Below are 14,713 nucleotides of genomic sequence, written 5' to 3'. Positions count from 1 at the left end.
GTAAACTCCTATGATCGGGGATAAAAGTAAAACAAAATATTTAGATAAAGAAGCTATAATCATCAGCATGTTCTCATCGGCAGAGCCTCCTTATGTAATGTAAACTGTGCCATGTTATTAAAAAATGTAAACTTAAAAAAAAAGAAGCTATAATCACACATAATGACAAACTGCAAACATTTAAATGGCAGAGCTTTGTCCTGGTATTTTAGGTAAGGAAACTCTTTTAGTCCTCACAATTCTATGATGTAGGTATTATTACTATTTCTGTTTTACAGGTAAAGAAACTAGGGTAACAAAAGGTTATATTAATATCTGGCGTTTTTAATACCGATACCTTTCTAGTCTTATATACCTGTTTTTAGGGATCGTCTTGTTGCATAACTTTAAAATATTGATTCTTTGATTTATACATTTGTCTTGAGAACCACATCCAAGATGTCACTAATTCCTGAAAGTTCTATACCCAACATTTCTGTATCTTATCTCTTATCTTATCACTTATCTCTCTCTCTCCTACTACTACTAACTTAGTCTAATGTACCATCATTTCATCTAGGTTTAGTCATTAGTCACCTACCTGTTCATTCCCCCATCCTTTCACCTGTACAATTCATTATCCATTCAGCAACTAAAGTAAGCTTGTAAGATGAATTAGATCCCCTTTCTTATTTCAAACTTTCCATTGGTTCCCTCACAGTAAATACACAGCAAATCCTAAATTCAAAACCATGTTGTGTAACTCTGTGCATGAGTTGGTCCCAGACTGCCTCTCTAGCCACATTTTATTGCCCTTTCTATCCCTTTCTTAGTAGTAAAGGTGTCAAGTCCCAGTAAATTGTCCTTTGGAGTAAATAGATCTATATGCCACAAAGCAGTAGATGTCTACCACCTTTACTGATAGGGTACGTCTTTGACACACTATAGGGTTTTTAATCCCACCCTTTAACATATACTTGTCTCCAGGGGAATCCGTATTATTTGTTACTTCCAGCTTATCATATCTGATGAGAACAGTACTAATATGGTGGGTCAATGGGCAATTCTGTGGAAAGTCAACACAGTCAAGTACCATGTGCATTTTCCCCTTAATGGTCATGATATATCTTTCCTCTGCTCAAATCTCTTTTAATTTTTCCTAATATTATCTGAAAATGTTAGCATAGAGATCTTATACTTCTTTTGTTAGATTAATTCTCGGTATTTGATCTACAATGATAGGATATTTTTAAAGAATCTAAATACAGGGGCGGCGCCTGTGGCTCAAAGGAGTAGGCGCCGGCCCCATGTAATGGAGGTGGCGGGTTCAAACCCAGCCCTGGCCAAAAGAAAAAAATAACTGCAAAAAAAAAAAAAGAATCTAACTACAGTAGACAGTAGACCCCCTGTAGTGGAACCTTCTGTGTGCTGACAAACTGGTCAGTACATAAAGGCAGTCAACATATGGAAGTAGGCCTACCGTACTGATACGTACATGTACTTACTTTATTTTTGTATTTCAGAGGTGCACACACATTTTGGTTACATAATTTGCTTTCGTGTATTTCAGGTCAAAGTTATAAGTGTGCATTTACCTGTTAAGTGTAAATTAACCTGACCCTTCCCCCCACCTACTTGATTCCCATCAAGTTTTACTTCCATATATGCACATAAGCATTGATCAACTAGTTCCAATTTAGTATTGAGTACACATGGTATTTATTTTTCCATTCTTGTGATACTTCACTTCAAAGAATGGTCTCCAGCTCCATCCAGGTTGTTACAAAAGATACTAGGTCATGGCTGAGTAGTACTCCATTGTATTCACCTACCACATGTTATGTTTATTTTTTATAAAATGCCTTTTTTTGTTTTCCTTTGGGTAAATCTTAAAGTAGTGATATTACTGATTAGTACGTATCAAATGGTAGGTCTACTTTTAGTTCTTTGAGATATCTCTAAACTATTTTCCATAGAGACTGTACCAACTTGCAGACCCACAAGAAGAATATAAGAGTTTCTTTCTCTCCACATCTGTTGCCAGCATCTATTGCTTTAGGACTTTTTGATATGAACCATTCTTTTATATTTTTTCTTTTTGTGTAATTTTTTTGTTTTCTTTCTTTCTTTCTTTTCTTTTCTTTTTCTCTTTTTCTTTTTTCTTTTCTTTTCTTTTTTGAGACAGAGTCTCACTCTGTGCCCAGACTAGGGACCTCATATTCCTGAGTCCAAACAATCCTTTTGCCTCAGCCTCCCAAGTAGCTGGGCCTATAGGTGACCGCCAAAAAGCCCAGCTCATTTTTTCTATTTTTAGTAGAGATGGAGTTTCATTCTTTCTCAAGTTGCTCTTAAACTCCTGACCTGAAGCAATCCTCCCAGAGTGTTAGGATTACAGGGGAGAGCTACTGTGCCTGGCCTGATATGATACATTCTTACTGGCATTGGTTATCTCTCATTGTGGTTTTGATTTGCATTTCTCTGATGATTAGAGATGATGAGCATTTTATTCATGTGTTTGTTGCCCATATGTCTATCTTCATTTGAAAAGTTTTTGTTGGGGGAGGAGACAAGATGGCTGACTGAAGCCAGCTTTCCACAGAGGCTCCCGTCCAGAAGGGGAGTTAAAGGACAAAAATTTAGCAAGTAACCTGGTGGATTTGAGCTGCAGCAAGAGAGAAGGTTGAAGAACGCACATCAACCCCGCTGAGGTGAGCTGCAACCACAAGGATACAAATAAAAGGAACAAAATCCATCACCAAGCGAATAGGCATCCCCTCCCCCATGAGAACTGCTTGGAGTGCCCCACAAACAAACGGGCAGAGTTCAAAGGTCCTCCCACTACACTCCACGGGAGAGACCCTCTAAAAACTAGACCTACTAGGGTGCCATGGCGTTCTCCGGCCAGGCATAATACTGTATATATTCTCTACCTGCAACTCTGAGCTCTCAGCACTACCCTCCACTCTCACTCTGAGATCTGGAGGCCTGTCCCCCAGGAGTTCAGATTCTTGGATGATTTCTCAAGGGGTGTGGACAGTGCCCAGACTGCAGCTGGTCAGTGCTGACTCTGAGGCATGGGAGCGAGGAGAGGATGGTTAGCTGAGAGGAAACCACACCAGAGCAGCGGTTCCCTGAGGCATGGAGCAGCAACCATCTTTTAGCAGTAATACAGCCAGGCATAAAACTGTGTAAAACTGCATATATTCTCTACCTGCAACTCTGAGCTCCCAGCACTCCCCTCCACTCTCACTCTGAGATCTGGAAGCCTGTCCCCCAGCAGTTCAGATTCTTGGGTGATTTCTTGAGGGGTGCGGACAGTGCCTAGACTGCAGCTGGTCAGTGCTGACTCTGAGGCATGGGAGCGAGGAGAGGATGGTCAGCTGAGAGGAAACCACACCAGAGCAGCAGTTCCCTGAGGAATGGAGCAGCAACCATCTTTTAGCAGTAATACGGCCAGGCATAAAACTGTGTAAAACTGTGTAAAACTATATATATTCTCTACCTGCAACTCTGACCTCCCAGCACTCCCCTCCACTCTCACTCTGCGGTCTGGAAGCCTGTCCCCCAGGAGTCTAGATACTTGGGTGATTTCTCGAGTGGTGTGGTCAATGCCTAAACTGCAACTGGACAGTGCTGACTCTGGGGTGTGGGAGCAAAGAGAGAATGGTCGGCTGACAGGGAACCACACCAGAGCAGCAGTTCCCTGAGGCTCAAAGCAGTACCCATCTTCTCCCGGATATTCTGAAGCCACACCCCCTGTTTCCCTGGGCAACCAGAGGATGATGGCAACTAGCAGTGAATAAAGGATTTGCCTGAAGCGGTACCAACTCACAGTTCCAGGAAGTTCCCAGGGCAGGGCTGACCCAGAGGACTGCTTTACTGAGCCTAAGATGCACCTGGCCCTCAGGGGATCGTCAGCCTATAGACAAAGGAATGCAGCAGGACAGAACAGACAGGTTACTGAATACAAACCTGCAGGAGCAAAGACAGGGTTTTGGAACTCATAACAGCTTCTCCTCTGCAGGGGAACTTAGCAGGAAAAGACAAAATCCCACAAAGTTTTTCTGTTCTATTCTGTTCTCTCAGTAACATCAATCAGGGGTGGGGCTGGACCTGAGTGAACACCCTCCAACCAACATAAAGCACCTAAGGCTGTCAGGCCTCACCTCATCCTGCTAGATAGAGGCAGAGTGCATAGTCCTGGCAGATCTCCTTCTGATTCAGGCAGGTGCAAACCCCGGAGTATCTGTTCACTACAGGCAACTGGGTCAGCTAACTGCAGGGCTATCAGTGACTGGGTGTGACAGAGGTGCAAGGTGGGAAAGGAGGCATCAACCTTTCCAGACTGATCTATTTACTGGGTGGCTCCTCCTGACTCCACGCAGCACTGGAGCAAGCCATATCAGAGTAGTCACCAGACACCTGTGATCCAGTAGCCAGAGACCTCTTAAACTCTCCCACCTGAGACAGGTGCTGACTGAGACAATTGATTTGGACCACTTGAACTGAGCCAATCGCCTGAGGACTATTCAAGTGGTGCCCTGGGTGTGTGGTTGTAGGAAGGTTTGATTTTCCTTTTCCAATTGTTGCCTGTGGTGGGAGGGGTGACTTAATTGCTGGTATTTCTCCACAGCTGAGACTTCAACCCAGAGTAACTGTTTCACTAGGGTCGAACAGAAACCAGCAGAAAACAAGACAGAACCACTTACCACCACCACATGAAACAGGGCCCCAGTTTGTCAGGCCAAAGCACTGTACAGGTCCTCGAAAAAGCTCCAAGAGAAAAATCAAAGGGAGTAAAACAATCAAGGGGCAGAATCAGTGGAAAAACTCTGCTAACATGAATAACCAGAATAGATCAACCACCCCACCCCCAAGGAAAGATATGGCAGATGTAATTGAAGATCCCATTCATAAACAATTGGCTGAGATGTCAGAAATCGAATTCAGAATTTGGATTGCAAACAAGATTAATAAAATGGAGGAAATTTTGGAATTAGAAATTCGAGCAGCAATTCAAAAGTTGGAATTAGGAATTTGAGGAGAAATTCAAAAGTTGTCTCAAGAATTTAATGAATTTTGAAAAAAAACACCAAAGATTTTGACGCACTGAAGCAAGAATTTTCAGCCCTCAAAGATCTGAAAAATACAGTAGAATCCCTCAGTAATAGAGTGGAGCAAGCAGAAGAAAGTATTTCTGACATTGAAGACAAAGCCTTTGAATGCACCCAAACTCTCAAAGAGGAAGAGAAATGGAGAGCAAAAATGGATTATTCTCTCAAAGAGCTCTGGGACAATTCAAAGAAGGCTAATATCTGACTCAATGAATCCCTGAAACCGATGAAGTGGCCTCACTAGGCACAGAGGGACTTCTCCATGAAATTATGAAAGAGAATTTTCAGTCATGCCTAGAGATTTGGAAATTCAGATAGCAGACAGCTTCAGAACCCCAGCACGACTCAACCTCAATAAGACATTCCCCAGGCATATCATAATTAACTTCACTAAAGTTAATATGAAGGAGAAAATTCTCAAAGCAGCCAGATGTAAGAAAACCATTACCTACAAACAGAAGAATAGTAGAATAACTGCAGCTCTCTCTGCTGCAACTATTCAAGCCAGAAGAGGATGGTCATTGACTTTTAATCTCCTAAAGCAAAATAACTTTCAACCCCTGATACTGTATCCAACTAAACTGAGTTTCATTTATGATGGAGAAATTAAATACTTTAATGACATTTATATGTTGAAGAAATTTGCCATAACCAAACCAGCTCTTCAGGATATTCTCAGACCTATCCTCCATAATGACCATCCCAGTCTTTACCACAAAAGTAAACTCACTCAGAAACTTTTGATAAAACTCCAAAGTGGTGAAAAAATTAAAAATGTCCACTGGACTTTCGAAAACCTTGATACCCAAAATTTTACCAGACTTATCAATATTCTAAACTGTCCTCCAAAGAGGCACAGGTCAGCTGACTGGATAGAAAAACTCAGGCCAGATATTTGCTGCATACAAGAGTCACATCTTACCTTAAAAGACAAATATAGACTTAGGGTGAAAGGGTGGTCATCTGTATTTCAGGCAAAAGGTAATCAGAAAAAAGCAGGTGTTGCAATTTTATTTGCAGATACAATAGGCTTTAAACCAAAGAAAGTAAGGAAGGATAAGAATGGTCACTTTATATTTGTTAAGGGTAATACTCAATATGATGAGATTTCAGTTATTAATAGCTATGCACCCAACCAGAATGCACCTCAATTTATAAGAGAAACTCTAACACACATAACCAACTTGATTTCCTTCAGCTCCATAATACCTGGAGATTTCAACAGTCCTTTGGCAGTGTTGGATCAATCCTCCAATAAGAAGCTGAACAAAGAAATTTTAAATTTAAATCTAACCATTCAACATTTGGATTGAGCAGACATTTACAGAACATTATATCACAACAAAACTGAATACACATACTTCTCATCAGCCCATGGAACATATTCCAAAATCAATCACATCTTAGGTCACAAGTCTAACCTCAGTAAATTTAAAGGAATAGACATTATTCCTTGCATCTTCTCAGACCACCATGGAATAAAAGTTGAGCTGAGTAACAACAAGAATCTACATACTCATACAAAAACATGGAAGTTAAATAACCTTATGCTGAATGACAGCTGGGTCAGAGAAGAGATTAAGAAGGAAATTGCCAAATTATTGGGACAAAATAACAATAAAGACAAGAATTATCAGAACCTCTGGGACACCGCAAAGGCAGTCCTAAAAGGGAAATTTATAGCACTGCAAGCCTTCCTTAAGAAGAAGGAAAGAGCGGAGGTGGAGCAAGATGGCAGCCGAGTAACAGCTTCCTTGCATCTGGGCACCGTGAGTCTGGGGAGATAGGACTCCAGGCATCTCTGGCTGGTGGGAACTGCCTATCATCACTCCTATGAAAATACAGGGAGTCAGCGAGAGACTTCTGGACCCCAAGAGGAGGACTAAAACAGTGGAAAGCCGGCAAGTGGTCGCGTGTGTTCAATCCGTCTAAACCCGCCCACAACTGTAAGTTCAGTAGCAGCGAGACTGCAAACCAGAAAGGCCTTACCTGTGAACTGTTTTGATGTCCTTGAACTTGGCACTGAGTTGAACTGCCTTGGGGAAGGCCTGAGCGTGAGTGCGGAGAACTTTGGCCGTTGTCTAGGGCCCCAGTCTGAGCCGCTGAGCCAGACGGAGCTGATAGTGTTTGGCGGTGGGTCACACGGATCCATTGTCAGTGATCTGCCCCGGCAAGCTCTGCCCTCAGGGTCGCAGAGCTAGAAACGGGTGGGAGCTGGTAACCCAGCAACCAAGTAGCCTAAGGGTGGGGTCTGAGCCGCCTTGCAGCCCTAACCCTCAGGGGCAGAGTGAGATCGGTTTTGGCACACTGAGTAAGTGCATAGCCACTTCAGCAGCGATTCCAGCGAGAAAGCTGGGAAAGCTTCTGCTCAGCAAGTTTACAAGTTCAAAGTGCCTTTTAAGTAGGCTGAAGAGAGATTTAGGGTGTCTACCTGCTGGGGTTTGAGAAATCAGCAGCCTCCAGTCGTATCAGAACTGTGACTAACATCTCATACCCCAGAAGACCACGTGTTGCCCAGACAATATTCAATAACATATACAAACTGCTTTGTTTTTGGTTGTGTATTTTTTTCTTCTTTTTTTTTTTTGGTTTGGTTGTTTTTTTTGTTTGTTTATTTTGACGTTGCTGATGTTCTTTTGTTTTTTTAATTTCAATCTTTTCCACACAGATCCCTTTTTCTTTCTCAATTTTCCTAGTTTAATTATAATTTCCCATTGCTGCCTTTTTTAATAACTTCAACTTCATTTTTGCTAGTGTTTCTACCGATATAATTTGGTTTTTCACCCAATTTTATCCCCATAAAGTTTTCTGTTTGCTTCTTTTGGTTTGATTTATAGCATTTTTGTCTTTCCTCTCTACTTGGTGGAGGTGGGGTACTGTGTCTGATCAGGTTAGCAAAGAGCTGCTGACCTCAAGGGAACCACGCAACTGGGCACCCCCAGAAGGTGGGGTTTTTAAGGTTGTGTCAAAGTACCCTACTGTACACCTATATTGCCCTGTCTCCCTCTTTCTGTGCCTCTCTTCTTTTTGTCAATATTCCTTATACCCACCCCCTCTCCTTTCTCTATCTTTCTTTTTTTCTTATCACTCGGTCCTCCTTTCTTTCATCCCCTTTTTTTGCTCTTCAACCTTCTCACACTTCTGGTCCTATAACCCTTAGTCCACAGGCATAAGAACTTAAAGAGCAAGAGGAAGTGAAAGGAAAATTAGGGCAAGGAAACAGATAAAAGAAATCACTCATGAGGAAGAATCAGCAGAAAACTCCAGGCAACATGAAGAACCAGTCTAGAACAACCCCACCAAGGGACCATGAGGTAGCTACTGCAGATGATTCCACCAGTATAGAAATGTTAGGAATGACAGAAAGGGAATTTAGAATACACATGATGACAACAATGAAAGAAATGATGGAAACAATGAAGGAAATTGCTAATAAAGTGGAAAATAACCAAAAGGAAATCCAAAAACAGAATCAAATAAGAGATGAACGATATGAAGAATATAAAAAGGATATAGCAGACCTGAAGGAACTGAAACAGTCAATTAGGGAACTTAAAGATACAATGGAAAGTATCAGCAACAGGTTAGACCATGCAGAAGAAAGAATTTCAGAGGTAGAAGACAAAGTTCTTGAGATAACTCAGACAGTAAAAGAGGCAGAAAAGAAGAGAGAGAAAGCAGAACGTTCACTGTCAGAATTATGGGACTTTATGAAGCGTTCCAACATACAAGTTATAGGAATTCCAGAAGGAGAAGAAGAATGCCCCAGAGGAATGGAAGCCATACTAGAGAATATTATAAAAGAAAATTTCCCAAACATCACCAAAGAGTCTGACACACTGCTTTCAGAGGGATATCGGACCCCAGGTCGCCTCAACTCTAACCGAGCTTCTCCAAGACACATTGTGATGAACCTGTCCAAAGTCAAGACAAAAGAAAAGATTCTGCAAGCTGCCAGGAGTAAGCGCCAGTTGACCTACAGGGGCAAATCCATCAGAGTTACCTCAGACTTCTCTAATGAAACTTTCCAAGCAAGAAGACAATGGTCATCTACCTTTAATCTACTTAAACAGAACAATTTTCAGCCCAGAATTCTGTACCCTGCTAAGCTAAGCTTCAGAATTGACGGAGAAATCAAATCATTTACGGATATACAAACATTGAGGAAATTCGCCACAACAAGACCAGCTCTACAGGAAATACTTCAACCTGTTCTGCTCACTGACCACCACAATGGATCAGCAGCAAAGTAAGAACTCAGAAATCAAAGGACAAAACCTAACCTCCACACTGATGAAAAAGATAAAATTAAGCAATGGACTCTCACCAAATAAGACAAATAGAATACTACCACACTTATCAATTATCTCAATAAATGTTAATGGCTTGAATTCCCCACTGAAGAGACATAGATTGGCTGACTGGATTAAAAAACACAAGCCATCCATTTGCTGTCTGCAAGAAACACACCTGGCCTCAAAAGACAAATTAAAGCTCCGAGTCAAGGGTTGGAAGACAATTTTTCAGGCAAACGGAATTCAGAAGAAAAGAGGAGTTGCAATCTTATTTTCAGATACATGTGGATTTAAAGCAACTAAAGTCAAAAAAGACAAAGATGGTCACTTTATATTGGTCAAGGGAAAACTACAACAAGAAGACATTTCAATTCTAAATATTTATGCACCCAATTTAAATGCTCCCAGATTCCTGAAGCAGACCTTACTCAGTCTGAGCAATATGATATCTGATAATACCATCATAACAGGGGACTTTAACACACCTCTTACAGAGCTGGACAGATCCTCTAAACAGAAATTAAACAAAGATGTAAGAGATTTAAATGAGACCCTAGAACAACTATGCTTGATAGATGCATATAGAACACTCCACCCCAAAGATAAAGAATATACATTCTTCTCATCACCCCATGGAACATTCTCCAAAATTGATCATATCCTGGGACACAAAACAAATATCAACAGAATCAGAAGAATTGAAATTTTACCTTGTATCTTTTCAGACCATAAGGCACTAAAGGTGGAACTCAACTCTAACAAAAATGCTCAAGCCCACCCAAAGGCATGGAAATTAAACAATCTTCTGTTGAATAACAGATGGGTGAAGGAAGAAATAAAACAGGAAATCATTAACTTCCTTGAGCATAACAACAATGAAGACACAAGCTACCAAAACCTGTGGGATACTGCAAAAGCAGTTTTGAGAGGAAAATTCATCGCTTTAGATGCCTACATTCGAAAAACAGAAAGAGAGCACATCAACAATCTCACAAGAGATCTTATGGAATTGGAAAAAGAAGAACAATCTAAGCCTAAACTCAGTAGAAGAAAAGAAATATCCAAAATCAAATCAGAGATCAATGAAATTGAAAACAAAAGAATCATTCAGAAAATTAATGAAACAAGGAGTTGGTTTTTTGAAAAAATAAATAAAATAGATAAACCATTAGCCAGAATAACTAGAAATAGAAAAGTAAAATCTCTAATAACCTCAATCAGAAACGATAAAGGGGAAATAACAACTGATCCCACAGAGATACAAGAGATCATCTCTGAATACTACCAGAAACTCTATGCCCAGAAATTTGACAATGTGAAGGAAATGGATCAATATTTGGAATCACACCCTCTCCCTAGACTTAGCCAGGAAGAAATAGACCTCCTGAACAGACCAATTTCAAGCACTGAGATCAAAGAAACAATAAAAAAGCTTCCAACTAAAAAATGCCCTGGTCCAGATGGCTTCACTCCAGAATTCTATCAAACCTTCAAGGAAGAGCTTATTCCTGTACTGCAGAAATTATTCCAAAAAACTGAGGAAGAAGGAATCTTCCCCAACACATTCTATGAAGCAAACATCACCCTGATACCAAAACCAGGAAAAGACCCAAACAAAAAGGAGAATTTCAGACCAATCTCACTCATGAACATAGACGCAAAAATTCTCAACAAAATCCTAGCCAATAGATTACAGCTTATCATCAAAAAAGTCATTCATCATGATCAAGTAGGCTTCATCCCAGGGATGCAAGGCTGGTTTAACATACGCAAGTCTATAAACGTTATCCACCATATTAACAGAGGCAAAAATAAAGATCACATGATCCTCTCAATAGATGCAGAAAAAGCATTTGATAAAATCCAGCATCCTTTTCTAATTAGAACTCTGAAGAGTATAGGCATAGGTGGCACATTTCTAAAACTGATTGAAGCTATCTATGACAAACCCACAGCCAATATTTTACTGAATGGAGTAAAACTGAAAGCTTTTCCTCTTAGAACTGGAACCAGACAAGGTTGTCCTCTGTCATCTTTACTATTCAACGTAGTGCTGGAAGTTCTAGCCAATACAATTAGGCAAGACAAGGAAATAAAGGGAATCCAAATGGGAGCAGAGGAGGTCAAACTCTCCCTCTTTGCTGACGACATGATCTTATACTTAGAGAACCCCAAAGACTCAACCACAAGACTCCTAGAAGTCATCAAAAAATACAGTAATGTTTCAGGATATAAAATCAATGTCCACAAGTCAGTAGCCTTTGTATACACCAATAACAGTCAAGATGAGAAGCTAATTAAGGACACAACTCCCTTCACCATAGTTTCAAAGAAAATGAAATACCTAGGAATATACCTAACGAAGGAGGTGAAGGACCTCTATAAAGATAACTATGAAATCCTCAGAAAGGAAATAGCAGAGGATATTAACAAATGGAAGAACATACCATGCTCATAGATGGGAAGAATCAACATTGTTAAAATGTCTATACTTCCCAAAGCTATCTACCTATTCAATGCCATTCCTATCAAAGTACCTACATCGTACTTTCAAGATTTGGAAAAAATGATTCTGCGTTTTGTATGGAACCGGAAAAAACCCCGTATAGCTAAGGCAGTTCTTAGTAACAAAAATAAAGGTGGGGGCGTCAGCATACCAGATTTTAGTCTGTACTACAAAGCCATAGTGCTCAAGACAGCATGGTACTGGCACAAAAACAGAGACATAGACACTTGGAATAGAATTGAACACCAAGAAATGAAACTAACATCTTACAACCACCTAATCTTTGATAAACCAAACAAGAACTTACTTTGGGGTAAAGACTCCCTATTCAATAAATGGTGTTGGGAGAACTGGATGTCTACATGTAAAAGACTGAAACTGGACCCACACCTTTCCCCACTCACAAAAATTGATTCAAGATGGATAAAGGACTTAAATTTAAGGCATGAAACAATAAAAATCCTCAAAGAAAGCATAGGAAAAACACTGGAAGATATTGGCCTGGGGGAAGACTTCATGTAGAAGACTGCCATGGCAATTGCAACAACATCAAAAATAAACAAATGGGACTTCATTAAACTGAAAAGCTTCTGTACAGCTAAGGACACAATAACCAAAGCAAAGAGACAACCTACACAATGGGAAAGGATATTTGCATATTTTTAATCAGACAAAAGCTTGATAACCAGGATCTATAGAGAACTCAAATTAATCCACATGAAAAAAGCCAACAATCCCTTATATCAATGGGCAAGAGACATGAATAGAACTTTCTCTAAAGATGACAGACGAATGGCTAACAAACATATGAAAAAATGTTCATCATCTCTATATATTAGAGAAATGCAAATCAAAACAACCCTGAGATATCATCTAACCCCAGTGAGAATGGCCCACATCACAAAATCTCAAAACTGCAGATGCTGGCGTGGATGTGGAGAGAAGGGAACACTTTTACATTGCTGGTGGGACTGCAAACTAGTACAACCTTTCTGGAAGGAAGTATGGAGAAACCTCAAAGCACTCAACCTAGACCTCCCATTCGATCCTGCAATCCCATTACTGGGCATCTACCCAGAAGGAAAAAAATCCTTTTATCATAAGGACACTTGTACTAGACTGTTTATGGCAGCTCAATTTACCATTGCCAAAATGTGGAAACAGCCTAAATGCCCACCAACCCAGGAATGGATTAACAAGCTGTGGTATATGTATACCATGGAATACTATTCAGCTATTAAAAAAATGGAGAGTTTACATCCTTCGTATTAACCTGGATGGAAGTGGAAGACATTATTCTTAGTAAAGCATCACAAGAATGGAGAAGCATGAATCCTATGTACTCAATCTTGATATGAGGACAATTAATGACAATTAAGTTTATGGGGGGGGAAACAGAATGAGGGATGGAGGGAGGAGGGTGGGGCCTTAGTGTGTGTCACACTTTATGGGGGCAAGACATGATTGCAAGAGGGACTTTACCTAACAATTGCAATCAGTGTAACTGATTTATTGTACCCTCAATGAATCCCCAACAATAAAAAAAAAAAAAAAAAAAAAAGAAGAAGGAAAGAAAGGAAGTGAACAACTTAATGGAACATCTCAAGCAACGGGAAAAGGAAGAACATTCCAACCCGAAACCCAGTAGAAGAAAAGAAATAACCAAAATTAGAGCAGAATTAAATGAAAGTGAAAACAAAACAATTATACAAAAGATTAATAAATCAAAAAGTTGGTTTATTGAAAAGATCAATAAAATAGATAAACCTTTGGGTAACCTAACCAGGAAAAAAAGAGTAAAATCTCTAATCTCATCAATCAGAAATGACAAAGATGAAATTACAACAGACTCCTCAGAAATTCAAAAAATCCTTAATGAATATACAAGAAATTTTATTCTCTGAAATATGAAAATCTGAAGGAAACTGACCAATACTTGGAAGCCTGTCACCTTCCAAGACTTAGCCAGAATCAAGTGGAAATGTTGAACAGGCCCTTATAAAGCTCTGAAATAGCATCAATCATACAAAACCTCCCCAAAAAGAACAGCCCAGGACCAGATGGTTTCACGTCAGAATTCTACCAAACATTTAAAGAAAAATGAGTACATTGGGTATTTTTCTTCCGTTCTTGAGACACTTTACTAAGAAGAATATGTTCCAGTTCCATACATGTAAACATGAAAGAGGTAAAGACTCCATCTTTCTTTAAGGATGCATAATATTCCATGGACAGAGGGAGGGTGATTGGTGGGATTACACCTGCAGTGCATCTCACAAGGGTACATGTGAAACTTAGTAAATGTAGAATATAATTGTCTTAACACAATAACTAAGAAAATGCCAGGAAGGCTATGTTAACTAGTGTGATGAAAATGTGTCAAACGGTTTATAAAACCAGTGTGTGGTGCCCCATGATCACATTAATGTACACAGCTATGATTTAATATTAATAAAAAAGATAAAGAAAAAAATAAAGAGAAATGAGTATCTATATTACTCAACCCATTCAAAAAGATAGAAAAAGAAGGAAGACTACCGAACACGTTCTATGAAGCAAACATCATCCTGAACCCCAAACCAGGAAAAGACCCAACAAGAAAAGAAAATCATAGACCAATATCACTAATGAATATAGATGCAAAAATATTCAACAAGATCCTAACAAACAGAATCCAGCAACACATCAATCAAATTATACATCACGACCAAGTCGGTTTTATCCCAGGGTCTCAAGGCTGGTTCAATATACGTAAATCTATAAGTATAATTCAGCATATAAACAAATTAAAAAAGAAAGACCATATGATTACCTCAATT

The sequence above is a fragment of the Nycticebus coucang genome, chromosome 18, assembly GCF_027406575.1.
Source record: "Nycticebus coucang isolate mNycCou1 chromosome 18, mNycCou1.pri, whole genome shotgun sequence".
Lineage (NCBI taxonomy): Eukaryota > Metazoa > Chordata > Mammalia > Primates > Lorisidae > Nycticebus > Nycticebus coucang.
The sequence above is the reverse complement of the archived record's forward strand: the minus strand, read 5'-3'. Positions refer to the sequence as shown.